Below are 18049 nucleotides of genomic sequence, written 5' to 3'. Positions count from 1 at the left end.
CAAAGCATATGTTTTTTCAATATTTTATTTTTATAAATCACCTTCTTATTTCATGTAATTGTAGCACTTTTCTACAATTGTATGTAAGGCTTTTAAATTAGGGATATTATATACAACACAAAATAATACAAGTACAAAATAATAACTCGACACACAGAGCACTTTTAACACCTGAAATTGATCCATCTCAGCCTGGTGGACCACATTCGCACCCATCATGTCGGTGTTCAACAAAAACTTTATTCTGTCCTCACGCTTCATGGGCAAATGACTGCTGTTATTGCTCCAGCAAATACTTCTACAAAGACTTTTCTGTAATATTCATGTGATATCTTTCTAAATGTAACATGATATAGACACAGTTAGGGTATTCGTTGTGTTGTTGGTACAGCCGGAATCAGCGTACACCCTCTTAGAATATGCCAAAGCTCCAACATCCTCCCTCCAATGTGCTCACTGACAGGGCGCATCCTCACACGAGCAACCACGCATGCGTCAACAACGGAGACTCCTGATTTGATAGCGCTCAGCCCACAATATAGCAAGGCTTTCCGTTACTAGCGCACCATCATCTGCACCTGCCTACTTTGTTGTTGTGGTTCGAGCGCTGGGAGGGGTCATTATTTCGCAGGGAGCCATAGGAGGAGGAGGCATTTCCCAGACACCGACAGAAGCGTGTAGCCTCAGATTCAGCACCACAGGATTGAGGAAAGCATCCGGATTGAGTCGATTCTGACTGTTCACCGTGGGTCACACAACCAGGAGGACACCATTTTTTTGGGGAATACTCAGTGAAACCAGGCGCAGTAACTTACACAGTTTGCGGACCTGCAAGACGTGTCATCTCCAACGGTTAAAGGTGTGTAACGTTAGTTAGCCGTTTGAATGCTGTGGTTTTTCAACTGGATGATTTTTTTTTGCTAGCAGCCTGGTAGCATTACACTTGCTGCACTGACTGACCCGCTGCACGTTACTGCTAACATTAGCTTAGGCGAGGTCCGCCTTTTCATTCATCATTGTGCTTAAGCTAGTTGGCTGGGTAGCGCGAATAAACCCCCAGACCGAAATACTTGTAGTACTTGTACTACAGCTTGAAACAAAACATGCTTCCACGGCGTCAGTTTGCTGAGCCGAGCGGTTCTCGTTCGCTGTAAATCTGTGTTGCTGACTTTGCTAACGTTACCTAAAACCACACACCGCGCACTGCTATCCAGTGAGCCCAGTGCTGAAAGCCTGCTCCGACTGACTTATGTGAGCTTGTCGGGCAGAGACAAGCTAGGCTGCTAGGCTAGAACGGCTAAGCTAACTGACACCGGCGAGTCTCCTGCTAGTAAAATAACGGTCCCACATCTGCGTAAACGGCTGTTAAATCCTCCAGGAGCTGGGCAGAAACCCGTCAGTGCATTCACTCACTGAAAGACCGTTTATCAACCGTCCCCTGGTGTGTTTGCAGCGCTCTTACGTTTCTTTTGTCTGACAATTTTGCCTCTTTATTTATTTGACATTCTTGCGTACCTTCTAATAAACTCGCCGCTCGTTTTCTGTCGCACGAGTTTCAAATCAGACGAATCTGTTGCAAATAATTTTGAATTCTTCGCTGCGCCTTCGTGCTTCGTTCGAGGCTTGGAAGTAGCGAAGTACACAACCTCGCCTTGCCTCACCCTGCAAGCGGAACGCTACTTTGTAGTCAAGTCTCCATTAGCTCTTTTAACAATGATAACAATTAGTTGAAGTAAGCTGGCAGGCTGTGTAAAACACTGCTGATTCAAGCGTTACAAGGGTCAGTGTATGCCATTACGGAGCAGGAGAGATGTTCAATCGCTGATAAATATCCTCTCTCTGCTTCGCATGTTACATGCTGCAGCACGCTGTTGCCTCAGTCAAAGTGTGATTAAAATACCCTCCCGTTCATTGCAATTTCCGTTGCAAAATTGTAAATAATTAAGAGTTTGTACGTGTGTTTTGGTTCGCCCTGTGGGCTCGTTTGCATGCATCCCTCAGGATAAGGGCAGTCTGCATTCAACAACACAGTGGAGCAGGAGTTAGACCACAGATTTTTTTGACCTAGTGTAACCAGTGTAGTTTGACACATTCTCTTCCTGTAACTGGATATATGGAATCCCAGAGGCCTCTAGGGGTCACATAGTGGCTGTATTTAGAAGCTAAACTTTTGATTGGCAAGGAGGCATGCTGAGACTCACTGTCAGGGCTGTGTGGGTCTGCCCCCCCATATGCCAGTTTATGAGACAGCCTGCAAAGGATGAGGCTAAAATAATCCAATGATTTCTTAGCTGTATCGTGTGCTGTGTCTCTTGGCTTTTTAGAGAAAAGTTAAAGAGAAGAACTTTCAGAAGGAAATGCATTATGGTTGCAATTTTCTTTTCCTCTACAATCAACATAATCCTAATGTCACATGATGAATAAAAGATCTGTCAAGTGCTGCAGCTAATGAGTACTTTCATATTCACTGATTCTATAAAAACGTTTCTTTGTTACTGACTGACTATATTTTATATATTTTATTTCTTTATAATGATATAGAATTTCTAAAAAAAAATGCTAATGCCAATCACAATTCCCCAGAGCCCAAGAAAACATCTTTAAATTTCTTGTTCGTGAGATGAATCGTCCAACCTCTAACATATTAAATTTATAAATTAAATAAATACGCAAAGCAGCAAATACTGACATTTGAGAAAATGGGATCAGCTGTTGTCTGACATTTTAGCTTGGAAAATGACTTAAACAATTAATTGATTTGTAAATATGTGGTCAGTAAAGTTTCAATTAGTTACTTATGATGCATTTCCATTCACAGCCGAAAAACAATATGATGAGTGAGAAAATTTGCTTGTTAGATTTTGCTGAACAAGAACTATTTACATAACTGAAGATGACTTTTACTCAATACTGACGGGAGGCAGATGAGAGCTGTGATTTCAAGCTGCCATGTTTCTTCTCTGCCCCTTGGGAAAAACTACATATGTGTATCGCTGTCTAACCATCTGCTTAAGACCAACACATGCAAGGCTTATCAATTTAACATTCAGGATAATTTTTCTTTCATTTCACAGTAGACTGAATACATATTCAGAATTATGCTAATGCTACATGGTTAACCATTGCTCAGCATGTTTTAGTAATCGCCATGACAGTTTATAATTGTTGTTTTTTGTCATCACTTTGATAGTCTGGACAAACTTAACAGACAATTTGGCATGAATTTTGAAAGTAAAACACTTTTTTTGTACCTGGCTGAGCAAAATCAGGCTTGTTTGAGTTAATTTTAATTCTGCAACAAACTTATTCTCAGCTCACATGTAGCCCATCTGTTATTCCTCATTTCATAATGGGGAATTACAAGGTTTGAAATCCACCTGTATGTAATCATTCATGGCTTAGTTACTGTATGAATTTTGCAATATAAAGCCTGTTTGTATTGCTGGGGATAAGGAAAAGCCATAAATTAGGGGTGAATCAATGGCAGTCAGAGTGCATTGTGTTCTCGGTCTCCTGGGAGAGGAAGCAATATTGGCTGAACACCATGGAACCCCCTGTTGTTGTTCTGAAGCAGAGCTTAAACGTAGCCATGGTACCCCCGCTAGCTGGAACAGGATTGCCTCTCCTCTTAGGCTTTCTCTCACTCCCGCTCTTGCACAAATGTTTGATACTGTTTAAGAGATGAGAGATGAGGCAAACAACACAGAACAATCAATAGTTTTATTGCTCTTGTCTACCACATCAATTTCAACTCTCCTAACCCCAGGGTTTCTATTACCCTATGCTGCACTGCATTGTCAAACTGCATTGAACTGACAGCAAACATTCTCATAAGGTTTTTGGCAACGTGTGTACTTACTGGTACATACTTACATACTGGTAACATGTTGCGTGTTGCTGGGGACACTTGATAACTCTTACTTAGCCTCCTCAGCAGCATGTGACTCAGGTATATGTTAGATTGGCTTCATGAATCTGCTGTTTCCTTAACTGTTTTTATGACATTATCCCACATACGAGAATAAAGAAGAAAAGAGAGAAAAAAGCACTTTATTGTTTCATGGGGGACAATAAAGTGGATGATCCAGCAGAGCCTGAAAGTATAGTGTCAGCAGCATCTTGGTGCAGCAAGAAAGAACGAGGTTATTCTCTTAAGTTCCTTTTCATGTCTATTAGTCTGCCTAAGACCACACCCACACCCACAATGCCCAGCAAAAGAGCTGTTGCAGTGAAAGTTTATATTGTTATAGCCAAGCTTCATTCTCTATAGGACTATCATTAAAAAATCAATCCATCCTATCCTTCCATTACTCAGAAATCAGCCGGTGGGTGTGGTAGAATAACATTTCACCAAGGAACTGCTCACAAAGCATTGCAAGTCATCAGAAGTAATGCTGGTATTTTGTCTATTTCTTGTGAAGCTAATAGAATTTAAATAAATCAAAAGTGCAAAAATATGTGCACCCTTTGTGTCATCACAACTTGACTTGTGTGGAAATATTTAAGCAAAATTGAATATCTTATGATGCTCAGATCTTATATTCAGGTTGGAGCTAAATTTTTAACATTGCTACAGACTTGAAAGTTTAGGGTGGATTCAAAATCAGTATGGAATATGAGGATAACTTGATCTGGTCTCCAGGTCTTTCGCTGCACTCATCTCTAGTATGTGTTGTATTGTTTTTATGCTGCTTGTGATCTACAACCCTGATTCCCAAACAGTTGGGATGTTGTGTGAAACGTAATAAAATGCAATCATTTGCAAACGAACTGTTACCAACAGTGGTTTTACAGTCAATGTGTACAATCATGTGTTCACAAAGTGGTGAACCTCACTCTATCCTTGCTTGTGAATGACTGAGCCTTTCCAGGATGCCCCTTTCAGACCCAATCATGATACTATCACCTGTTACCAATGAACCTGCTTACCTGTGCAAAGTTTTTGGAGCATTCCACATCTTTCCCAATCTTTAGTTGCTCCTGTTCCAACGTGTTTGAAATGTGTTGCTGCATCAAATTCAGAATAAGCATGTATTTACAAAAATCAATGTTGATGAGATAAAACATTAAATATTGGATATGTACTGTTTTCAATTCAGTGTATATCAAAAAGGATTAACAAATGATCAAATTGTATTTTACATATTTTTTACACAGGGACTGTCTTCTCTGTATTTAAATGCATATCCTAAAATTTCGTGTTGTTGAATATTTCTGTGCAGGGAGAGTTTAAAAGCTAGCAGTTCAAATGTTTCTATAGTTTAATGATAAATAAGCTGGTCTATTTAAGTACAGAATGAGAGCATATTATTGTCATCAAATACTCGAAAACTCCAACTCTCCACCCTCAGACGTTTTTTGAGAAGTCTACCCTATATCCCTGGTGCTACCTGTTATCAGATACTGGTTAATAAAATCCAAAGGGCTATGGTATGGTAAAGCTAGGTGACTCAGACTACTTGGTTAAGGCTAGGGCTAACTGCAGGTCAGGGGTTTTAGGTTCATAACATGGTTTGGGTTAATCTTACTACTTGTATTGTACTGTCAGATTGTGCACTGGTTAATATGCTAGAGGTTTTGATATAATTGGGTTTGATGTTAATGGGGCATACAGTAATCTCGGGAACATGCAATAGATGTGCTCACTTTGGCAAAGGGCTTCCAGCTGATAACAGTTGTTGTTGGAAATCTTTAAACAAGCAAAGAATGAAAAATCAAGCACCTCTGTTTACAAAATTAAAGTTGTTTTATGGTAACAATTCTAGTTAAGGGCTGAAATTACTTGTGATAAAGCTTTAGTCGTATCAGCGGAGACACTCATGGACAGATAGCGAAAGGAGTTCGTATCTCCTAAGAACTGAGAGAGTAGAATTTCTCAGCGGACAGCACCTTTTCTCATTGAGATGTTGTTATGGGATTATGATGCCAAGCGGCTGCCAAGATTTTTCACTACTGTTTTTAATGATTCTCCTTCAGCCTCCCACAGACGTCACAGTTTCTGGGGAAAAGTAATTGATTTTGAAGACCAAATTGTTAATAGTATTTTTCTTTTGTTGGTTACTGTTCCCCTCGGTTCTGTGTACAAAGTGACAGCAAAGCCTTTGTTCACAAATTCAGGCAGAACCACCTCAGTAATTCTAAGAATTTATCCAGCTGAAGTGGATCATTTCATCACCTTTATAGCTGGCTACGTCTCACTCTAAGAATTCATGTTATTCATGCGGACTAGGATGGCTTGAACTGTGAGCATCAAAGATAGTCTTTTTGAAGTTGGAGCTGCATGTCGAAGTCACTGTGAATCTTGTAGTCATGGTAAGACATGGATTCGCTTCGAGGCATGTCAGTGGTCCAGTGTAGCTTGATGTTGTCATTGGAAGTTGTCATAATGATGACCATAGATATTTTTTGTCAACACTAATACGGCCTTAATATTAGTATGATTAAGCAGTCTCTTTAAAGCTCTACATAATAATGTATCTTCAATGACCCAGATATGCTTCTTCCTACAGGATTTATGTTAAACTTGTATTAGATGGTTGGATGGTTGGGATATGTGAAAATTACTCAGGACACATGCTATAAGCAACTGAATTTACTCCCTGTTGGTCATTTACATCAGCTTGTTTTCCCTTGTAAAATCAACAACATTCCTCTGGGGTGATTGTGATATGATCTATGTTCTTGTCCTCATCCCCGCCCACTGCAAAATACAATTATTTTTTATAACATTGAGATGTTATTCAAGTTACAATTAGAGCAAGCGTGGGTGCAGATGCCAGTGAAGGACTGGGACTGGTCAAGACCAGACCCGTTTATAAACTAGTTTCTGTCAGCCTCAACAGTTCTGAGATGAGTCTCACTTCCACAGAAACAGGTATCTGGTGAATTTTGCAGATGTAGCATGTAGGCATCGATGAATGGGCACTGACAATGCAGTGTGGTGAACTGTGCATAATGTGTGTGCAAACATTCAATGTCACTCTCACTTGCACAATCATTGTTTCTCTAACCATGAGAGGTCAAGTTAACACATTTCTGGCACTAGGAAGTTCAGTCTGTCTACCTCCTGTTCTGTCAAAAACAAATCTGTGCAGAGGGCCTTGCTAGGGGCCATTCTGGTCTTTCATCCTCTCAGTTGTGTCTTTCTGAGGCCTCACTTGTCTCTTTCATACTCTCACTATCCACCCCCACCATAGGCTACATCTGGTACCAGTGTGGGCCCCCAAGTATAGACCCAGCTCCTCCCCCATAGTGTGCGTGTGCTCTGTCTTGGTGCATTAACTTTTCCACTGGGTAACCGCTGTTCTTCACTCCTCTTACTGAAAATGTTTCTGCTGACCAAGCGCGATTTTAGGGTATGACATCCGTGGCTTGACCAAAAGTTAAACACATACATTTCATGCAATGAACCTCTTAAGTCAAGATAAGATAAATCTTTTCTATAAATACAGCAAGAACTAGGGTGCTAAGGCTTAGAATGTGCCAGCTGCTCCTGATTTTCACAGAAATGCCTCAGCGCAACAAGCGCATACATTTTTCAGTCTTCCCCACTTTCTCAGAAATTGTCCTCATGTTTGTGTAGTTTGCTTCCTATTATACTTCATTCTTTCTCCATCTCCTTCAATCACTCACAGTTACCCAATATTATCCCACTATTTTATCCCATTAAAAGAGCAAAGGAACCTTTGCTGTCTTAGTTTTCTGAACATGACGTTAAAATTCCTGTGGCTGACATATTTTCAGGTTCAGGTGACATAGAAGTTGTGGTAACTGATGCTAGGAGGTAACGTTTTCATGTATAGCTGCCTCGATCTCCTTCGTTCGTTTTATGGAAATATTTTTAATGCCATTCTTCTGGTTCTGGATCCCACCCACAAAGGTCTGGTCGGCTCGCTTGTTTCTCACCTGAGAAACAGCTGTCGGTGAGCACAACAACAAACCTGTTTGAATTACTGTAAAGAATCATAGATGTGGGCAGCGATGGCAGTGGCTCTTAAATTATGTTTCATCTTGAGCTGAAATTGTCATTACTGGTGTTGACTATGCTGTGTGTCTCATGGCGTGACCAGCCCACTCAAAAACTTGTGTGACTCCATGCCGTCCTGAAGCTGAACAATGATAACCGTCCCCCATCTTCTGTCCCCTGAAGCCAACACACACAGCCCATGTAATGTCCACTACTTCAAGACGTGGGGCTGTGCTAAAGATAGTCCGCCAAGCAAGGCCATCCATGCTGACATGTTGAACATCCACGAAAGACATTTAAGGAATGCGGTCTCATACTTGCTTCTGGCTCTTATAATTGCTTCCTCACTTGGTAAATATGGCTTCTGTTGTTGCATCTGTGTATTTATATCTTATTAATATTTTTTGGTATATTGTCATATTTTTGAAAATCAAACAGTTTTTGGGCATATTTTTTTTACAGAACATCAGAAATTCAGGATGACTTGATGAATTGATCAGGCATTTCACTCTTTTAGTGATTTGAACCTCCCACCATAAAAGGCACACAGCACAGGATAGTTTTACATGTCCACAGCTGAAAATGGTGTTTTGATTTGAAATACAGTATGTGCTACAAGACAGCAGATGGCTGTGCTAAATTTCTGCAGTATGATAAATTCAAGATTAAATATAACCAAAAGCAGTAATAAAAGGGGTTCAAAAGTCAGTTTTGTTTTTTTTTTCATTTATCCCAAAATCACAAATTTGTTTCAGAGGACTTAACATTCTGTAAGCCCATACATGAGAACAGTCTTTTGATTTCATCACACATTCAAATCCACGCATTTAAAACATTTTCCAGTTAGAAATAATTGAAAGTTTAGTTATTAAATAGATCATTTTGAGCATGCAAATGAAGTTTTAGAAGTACCAGACTGCATATGCAGAATGCACATTCTTTATAACTGTATACCACTGTCACACACAAACTCAGTGTCTGATGTGGGATTATAAACCTGTCTTTGACCCATTTATACCAGGGCACTGTCATGGGATTAACCCATGACATTAGTTTGGTTTATCCATCCCATGACAGTAATAGGACCAAGTCTTTGGAATATTGGAAAATAATTCCTTACGCAGTCCGTGTTTTACTAATAAACTACAGAATAGTATGAGATTTAAGATGTGCAGTAATGTTGACCCTTAACATTGCTTGTTGCGATCATTGTTTACAGAATGAATACGGCAGGTGAGTGACAAGAAGGCATCATTTAATAGTTCCTCATTTTAGGTCACCTTATGGAGCTTTAATGCAACAACTCACATAAACATATTCAATTATCTGTGAGTTTAAGAAGAGCTGAGTTTTTAGTTAAGATGTTTCTAAGTCACTGCCAATATCTACTGTGATGTTATAGCAATCCTATATCAACAAACACATGGCCATTGTATACTGCAGGCATTAAAGAAACTTTTGTTCCTTTTTCAAATCAAAGCTGAGCATTGTCTGCTATATCGACAGCCGGGCTGCAGAGCTAGGTCAGATGACACTTTCAGACCAATAGCAAATTACCATCCTGTCACAACGTTTGTGTGGAATGACTCTTAGAAAGCTATGCAGCTGCCAGAAGTTTGAATCCAAAGTTTTTAAATTCAGATTCTATCAATGGCATTTAACAAACAGGTGTTAAATTGGTGTTTGAAAAGGAGCATTTTGGATAATGAAAAAAAAAAAGAGAATAGCAGATTCATTTATGAGTAAAACTCACTTGGATGGGATTATTTTAACAGTGTGGATAGACACCACTGTATGAGATGCAGTGTTGACAAAGATTTAAAATGATTAAAGGTGCCAAAATGTATGTTTACATTTTGTGTTTCTCACCAGTAGGCATTGTGTGTATCCCCATGGCCCGTTCTCATTCACAACAGTTGCAAAGTTTGTTTTTGAAATATTTAAAATCCTGCATTGTTAAACAACCATGTTTACTTCCTAGCAGTCCTCTTCTTCTTTGCATTGTTTATTTGCTGAATTTCTATGTTCATTTGGCATTTTCCTGCACTAATTATTGATCAGCACAATACACTTGTGCATGCATAATACAAAAACATAAAAACCTTGCTCCATAGCACTGCTAGTAGTTAAAAACTCCACAGGGTACCTTCAAAACCCTGTTCCTGCACATAATTTCTGTCAAATAAATAACTGGGAGGTCATTTGATAAGATTCCTGCAAGGTCGTGAATTTTGCCATGCTTAAGTAATTCACACAATGGTTCTAAAACTGATCAGTTTGGCACAAAAATGTGATTACAGTGGAAAGCAGTCGTCTCCTCAGCTTTGGCCAGTTTATGTTGAGACTGATGCATTGCTGTATAGTTGCGGGAAAAGAGGTATTTGCCTTTAATAGTCCTCCAAAGGGAAGTTTGAATGATATTTACTCTAGCAGTGCATAGCCATGCATTCAAGAGTTAATCTTGGTAATTAGTTGGGGCATATCCAAGGGTTCACCATATGCTTTGACTGCAACATCCAGCCAGTATACTCCACCAGGTATATGCTTAAATTGTTTTTTGAGATTCTAACTTTTGGCATTCCAACTTATTGTGTGTCTGGACCTTGTTTTGTATTTCAGCAGGAATGGTTTGCACAGTTTCTTTAAACTGCTGAAGCTGCTGTGTCCAGTTGTGCAGAAGGGGCATTTTCCCTTAACAAACACCCACAATATGAACAGAACTGATAACTGATTTGAGCAGGCAGCAAGCGGCATATTCCAAGTAAGGTTGGCAATGTGTCAGTGTTACCATATCTGGGCATTTGAAGTGTTTATTTTTCCCCTTTTCTGATAATCATGTTATAACCATTAATAAAATATCTGCAACTCATTGAGGCAACTGCATGACGAAATGTCTTTTGGTGACAACATAGGATGTTAAATAACTGTGCCTGCAGCCCAACAAGCGCTGTTTGTCTCACATTGATGTTCTTTTTAGAATTGACAACATATTGTGGTGATGTATACTGTAATGTGGCTGAGACGAGATGTCAACATGAATGAGGCATCTAATGCTAAGGATGACCTTTGTGCTAAGATGGGGTGTATCTATAGGACAAAAGAGGATAAGACAGTGGACAGCACATGATCTGACAGACAATGTTTTTCAAAGCTGTTTGAGGTGTCCTGATATAGGACTTTTATGGACACATTCCAGCCAATTGAAGGCAGGTGTTTCCAGAAGACATGGTTTAAGAGTGTTTATTCAACTTTGCAGCATGTGCATTATGTTTTTAAGGAAGGCTTTTGAATTCCTGAGAGAATATGGCTGCTTTGAGAATTTCACAGGTTGTGCTCCACTTTGATCAGCCTATTTTGGCCGCCATGAGAACATAGCTCTGGAGAGCAGCGATATGACAGGTTGAGCCTTGACTTCTGCTTTTAGAGACTCCCCCACTGCTCCACGCAAGTGTGTGTATGTGCTTAACTCTGCTCTGAATCTGGGTCAGTGCAGTGCCGGCATATTAACTTTCCATAATGACAAATGACAGGGATTGTAGTCACAAAGTTAGTGTTGCATGGTAAAGGAGCTCTGATGCCCATTTTATGCAGTGCAAGCAGAGTTTAAACTTTTGAATAGTTTTATCTGTGACAAATATGCATGTATTTTCAAAACTCCAGGGCTAAGTTCTGTCTGTCTGAAAGCCCACAGTGTAGACAACTGCAAAGACTTTCTTATGCTCATATTGTAGTGAGACAAAAAATCAGCTTAACAAACATTGGGAGTCCATCTGTCTCAGCATATTATGTGGCAAAATTCAGCTCATGTCTGCATATATGAAGACACCTATCTATCAGCAAATGAAAGATTCTCAACTTGACTATTGAACATGAAGTATTAACAAGCTGTCATTCTCGAAGCCTGCCTGGTTGGGTTAGCAATTTCTGCCATTTTTTAAAAGTCTTGCCCTTGATTTTGAGAGCTATTTAGCGGTGAAGCTGCTGTCCTTAGCAACACAGGTCTTTAGACACACATTAAACCTTGAAACTGCTTTCTGTGAATCTTATCAACTATGATGTAATTCCACAAAATTATACCTTTTAACCTCCTAATTGTTAATTTATCTTCTCATGCATTTGTCACGTAAATGTTGTGTTGTTGTTACATGTAAATAAACATTAGGATTTTAAAAATACTAAGCTGTGCTTGCGTTAGCACTTGGTTTGACCTTATTTCTCTACTCCCTGAATGCTTATCATGTATTAACCTCATTTGTTAATACATTCATGGTGAAGTTAATCCATGTCAACATGGACCCACAGAGGGAGTAGTCTTGATTTTGATTATTTCTTTAAGACCACCAAACAAGATATAAGTTAAGAGAGAGTGATCCCAAAGGAACAAATTGAAATCATACTGCTTTGGGAGCTTTTAATATCCAGATGATCTATTTGAGATGTGAGAAGCATTAATTAATTATTAAAGTTTAACATAATTTACAAAATGGGAGTGTCTTTGTCAGCATCAGTGACATTTTCATCTGTTGATTTTACATAGTGAGAGACAACACATGATGTGACATACAGATATTAAGGTTCTAATCTACATTTTGAGCTCAATCTTCATCAAAATGCACATAAACAATCATGCTAATTGGCTTTGGCATCCATATTTTATGGAGGATACTGTCATAATTCAAAAGCTCAATTTCAAACAAATTCAATGCAACTCTTACACTGTAATATGTGAGTCTGAGATGCAGTGAGCCATCACATAGGCATGTATCAACAATGTCGAGCCATCAGTGGTTAGAGAGTGTCTTCCCTGTAGTGGAGTCTTTTTATTTTCCCGTGTCGTGTCACCCTGCAGTGTGTCTTCAGTAGGCAGTCATACGAGGTCATAAAGTTGACGTGGCTCCACTTGCTTCTAGTGTGTCAGCTGCTACTGCAGGCAAGATGGTAGATTAGTCCTCAGATTTGTTGTCCTTGTAGAGTAAAGCAGCTGCTTTTTACAAAGTCAACAACCAGCCTTATCTTTGCTGGTAATTTTTTAAATCGACAGTGTAGAACCGAAAATACCTCCACACACTGCTTCTCCCATCTGCACGGCTTTGCTTGCTTGTGTCCTCATCCATTTTTATTTCCATCTTAGTTTTCTGATAGGTCAGTAGGGCATGCAATAGGTCAAGCCAATTTTAAGAACGTCCTCTACTGGACCTCTAACTTAATTCAAACTGTCTGTTGAATATAACAGTTTGAATATATACATACTGGAATATTAGTTAGGAAGTTTTTTTTTTTCCCCACATTTGAACACAAGTTTGAAAATGTCACAGCCCTAGAGGATGCCTAATTACATCCAAAATATAATGGCTTTGTGTAATACTGAATAGCGCAAAGTGATTTACACCAATGTTATGGATGTGCCACATGACTGTAATGTGACCATTTACATTTACCTGGAATCTAACCCAGCATGCAATGGGTGAGAGGCAGACTACAGCCTGGACAGGTCAGCAGTCTGTAAGAGTTAAAACTCATGAACAGCTACGTGCCCACACAGAGTATAATGTAGTAGTTTTGAATTTCCAGGTTACTTCACCTGCATGTCTTCTTCATGTGGTAGGAAACAAAAGTGGTTTTCACAGTTGTGTACATTAATGAAAGCTTTTTTGTGCGACAAATGTTTATTTAGGTCTGTCACGTTAGAATTGGAAAGTCTGCTGACCTTTGAAGCAAGCCGTGTGGATATGACTTCCTATCAGAGAGAGAGACAGACAGAGAGTGAGGTGTAGTAGCAGATGGAGCAGTGACAGAGGGCAGGCTGCATTATGCTTCTCCACTGGAGCCGCATTTGTTAGTGTGCAACAGTGTGTTTTGAGTTTGTAGATGGAGGGAAGCCTGCTTGCAGATCTTATGTATTTTGATTCGATGAAGTGATGAATTAAAATATTTAAATGTGTGAGCATACATTGACAAACTACAGTGAATGAATATGGTTTACAGTCTTTCCATCCTTGCATGTACATAATGTAGTGAGAATATCAGTATATACATTTGTGTGCATTGCTGGAGCACATTAGCGTGGGTGTGCTCATGTAGTAGAATACAAAAAAATACATTATTTAGATGTATACTTCCCAGTTAATTTGATATACAATGTAATACACCATAATGTGAAATGTTCATTTTATAGGCATGGTGAAATGTGTCTGAATACAGCTCCTTATTTCTTTATTCCAAAATCACTTCAGACAAGTAGTATGACTAATGATGTTTTTTGAGACACTCAATCATGTTTAATGATTACAAAACTGCAAGCACCACATACGGCAAAGACAGCAGGGTTTTGTTTGTGTTAGAAAGGCCAGCAGTGTTGAATAGTACCAGTGACTGCCATCTGTTTTCTTTGGTATTGCCAATAGGCCGTTGGATGGAGTGGCTCTGTATGACAGGTGCTCAATCAATACAGACACACGAACAGAGCTCTGACTCAGCAGAATATCTGTCTCAACTGTCACTGCTGTTACTAGCTTTGTTGAGATGCACTCATCATCCACAACTTTTCTTAATCATCAAAGTAGTGCACATGAACAATAGAGGCCCTTGGTATTGTTTTTTATTTCCATCAACACCACGACCACACATTAGTCACATTCCTGTTTGACAAACTGACACAAATGGGACGAAAAAACAATGTGAGAAACCAAAAAATTATTCCGAAGTCCACACAAGATTACAGATTGAGCACTACCTAGTTTAAGGCGTAAGCAGAAATGGCCTACACATGCACCCCGTCTCCTTTATGTACAACTAGTTTGTATTCATAATTAGATCGTGCTGTAATCACGGCCCGGGTTATGTTCGTAGCAGGGTTTATGTTTTGCTGGTATCACATATAGTTGTCTGGCAGATAAAAATATCAATGGCCAAAATGTCCAGTTGGAAATATGCCGATTAATACACTGATTAATAGCATGTTAAATAGCCTTATATTGTGTGACCTGCAAGATATGTTGCCAAGATAACTTGCACTGAGACATTCACTGAGTGTTTGGTCATGTGACTAAGCGTGGGACGTTATTCAAAAGCCTCAAACTCGTACAGCAGCCCTGCGCTTTCATTCAACAACAGTTAACACGACACGACTCTGAAATGACGAAGGCGAAGCAGACATCCCTGGGCCAATTTTGCACTGCTGCAAAAAGTGTTGCTGCAGCCGAGGCCATCGAGACCACAGAAAAGGCTCAAGCTCCTGGTCCTCAAGAAATGGAAAATGCGACAGCAATCAAAATATGAAACAGAAACAAAAGATGTCTCAAACCAGAATGGCAGAAATTCTATTGATGACATGAAAAGTTGGACAGAATAGAGAAAATGTTCTGCACCATTTGCGAGAGGGCAGTCAGGACAAATGGCTATAAATTTGAAGTCGTCTGCAGTAAAAGAACGCAATCAGCCCTCTGTCCACACATCAGCTGTTCATTTAACACAACAGCAAAGTGCCTTGAACTGTGATAACACGACCAAGTTTAGAAAAGACACACTTGTCTTGCAGCTGAAAGTCATTTGCCACATTTGAAAAAATACCATTCCATGCCATCAGTTTGCTGGGTTAACAGATTCACTGAAATCTCTGAAAGCACCAGATTTTGAAAGCAACACAAGTGTATTCAGACACTGTTTTAAATGGCGTCCACATTATTTAAAACAGAAGTCCTGTAGTTGCTCTGTATGCAATGCACCATCCACTGTGTGGAGTGGATGGTGCATTGCATTCCAAGATTGTCTATTTTGGCATAAAAACAAATGAAATGTGTTGTCAGTGAATACGTTCAGGATCAACATTTTTGCGACTTGCCAGGCATGTTAATTTCCAGTATTTCCTCATTATGATAATACAAAACAGAATTCGATTGACATTTCCTTCAAAATGTATTGCCTGTTGGTAATTAGCTGTGTACAATTGTAATTTCTAGGACACAGGGCTCCCATGTGGCAAAATGAAAGGTGCATACAATGTATGCCAGCAGTGAAATGCAGTTGCAAATTTGTTATATTGTTGCTATCTGTTTGTAATGTGCGGGAGAAATGATCGCAAGATTTTGACCTCGTAGATATCATCATATATATTTTTTTCAACGTTCATGACAGGCAGACATAATGATTTTTGCAACATTCATGACAGGCAGACTGAAATCCCGTTTCTGGATCACTGGTTCTGAGCAGTATTGCTTCTTGTGGTCTTAAAAAAGACCTTCTGCTTCTCTCCCTGGGAGATTTTGGATTTGAACTCAGCAGTGAGTTCACACAAGGTGCAGCTCTTGCCAAAAAGTTGGCCCGGTAGTGTACCACTCAGCCATAGCCAGAAGGGACTCGACTGTCGAGCTGCAGTGTAAAAGCACCCATTTCAAGGAATTTGCCTGTACTTGATTTCCTACTTTGTTGGAGGACTCTTATTGCATTGATGAAAGGATCCTCATGCTTGTTTTTTTTTTTTTGCAAGATGTCCCTCAGGTGTGCTTGACATTAATCAAAAAAAAAAAAATCACAATGGTGTAAATGAATCCGTACCTGACAAGATTTAATCTGTGAGTCATTGAAAGGTTACTGGTGTTCACTGTTGTCTGAAAGGACATCTTAATGAACTGTCAGAGGCCTTCTCTGCATCTGTCTGTGCTACTTGTTATTAGTGCAGTTGAATTCGACTTGGTCACTTTCTAAATGAGATCATCAGTTTTAGATATTAATCAAGCATCAAAATCTAATGTTGAATTTGTGGAGGTTTGTACTAGATTTGACTACTGTGATCTTCCTTTACCACAAGAACCACAGAAATGTACAGTAAGGCCTGCTCATGTTGGCACTGAACAACTAATTTGCACGATGTGTCATACTGGACCATTTAGGTTTGGATAAGGATGGAAACACATCCAGTGTTTCCTCTAGGATTTTTTTCAGCAGCGGGGGCAGGCTCTCCGGGGAGCCATGGCAGCATAAACAAATGACACTTGACTGCAGATTTTACTTTTACAACCTATTTAGTGAATGGCCAGTTGAAAATTGCTTTTTAAAGGCTGAATGTGTGTGTGTGTGTGTGTGTGTGTGTGTGTGTGTGTGTGTGTGTGTGTGTGTGTGTGTGTGTGTGTGTGCGTGCGTGCGTGCGTGCGTGCGTGCACACACACATGCGCTGTGTCTGTAACCCCCGCTCCTCCCCCTCCTGCTCAGTGTGTACACACTGAAGCCACCACACGTCATGAAGTTGACCAATCACATGCGGCTTGAATGGAAAAAAAAAGTCGAAAAAAAACAAAAAACAAACCCAAAGCAGCTCCCACTCCAGCTCCCAGGCAGGAGGCTCCGATCATTCACTTCAAAGAGCGGCTCTGAGCCGACACATCACTACTGACTAGCGTCATCTTCATCAGCTGTCTTTCTCTTCTTAGAGAAATATTTGAACAAGCTCATCTGAAAATGCAGTCAGCAGTTACATCATGGTGTGTAGATACTAGCTTAATGCTATCAATTAGTTTACTCACGTTAGCGACACTGAGTTTGCACCGGGCCCAAGTAACTAAGCTACCAATATGTTATGTAACATTAGCTGGCCGTCAATATTATCTTAAACTAATAAGCCTACACTTTCTCCGGTAAGTCACTGCCCTATTTTCCAAAACGACACTCTTCTGACTCTCTGACCTGGTGCCTGGGTGCTTGACGTGATGTTACTTTCAAGGCTGCACTCTCGCGAGTAATTAACGTCGGACTCTGCTGTGAAGGTGGAGACATGCGGCGGTAGTGTATTTGCGACAATAAAAAATAAAGAAAGAAAGAAAGAAAGAAAAAAAAAGGAAATTTGAAGAAGCGGCAGCTAGGATTTAGGAATGGCAGCCCACTACTCCTAAATGAATGTAGAGGAAACACTGACATCTCTGTGGCTCTGTCCCCTCACCAGCTCTAATTGGCATGCCAGTGCCTTTATCATTGAACATGTGCAGTACTAACCCTGCAGTCAGTCACTCAAAATCTACTCATAGGTCTATCTCACTTGCATGTCTTCTTACTGTGGGACTTTCTCGCCCATTCAGCCACCTCTTTCCACCC

The 18049-nt window shown here is 39.9% G+C and overlaps 1 protein-coding gene across 1 annotated transcript in view; it reads left to right on the top strand.

Annotated features, from left to right (window-relative positions):
• Positions 1-513: 513 nt before the first annotated feature.
• ctnna2 (catenin (cadherin-associated protein), alpha 2) overlaps positions 514-18049 on the top strand; it is a 315779-nt gene continuing 298243 nt past the window's right edge. Inside the window, exon 1 of the mRNA XM_070971232.1 lies at positions 514-859. The gene's annotated coding sequence lies outside the window, so the exon portion shown is untranslated. The remainder of the gene's footprint in view (positions 860-18049) is intronic.

The sequence above is a fragment of the Chaetodon trifascialis genome, chromosome 2 (genome assembly GCF_039877785.1).
Source record: "Chaetodon trifascialis isolate fChaTrf1 chromosome 2, fChaTrf1.hap1, whole genome shotgun sequence".
In the NCBI taxonomy this organism is placed as follows: Eukaryota; Metazoa; Chordata; class Actinopteri; order Chaetodontiformes; family Chaetodontidae; genus Chaetodon; species Chaetodon trifascialis.
This window is presented reverse-complemented; position numbering and strand designations above follow the sequence as displayed.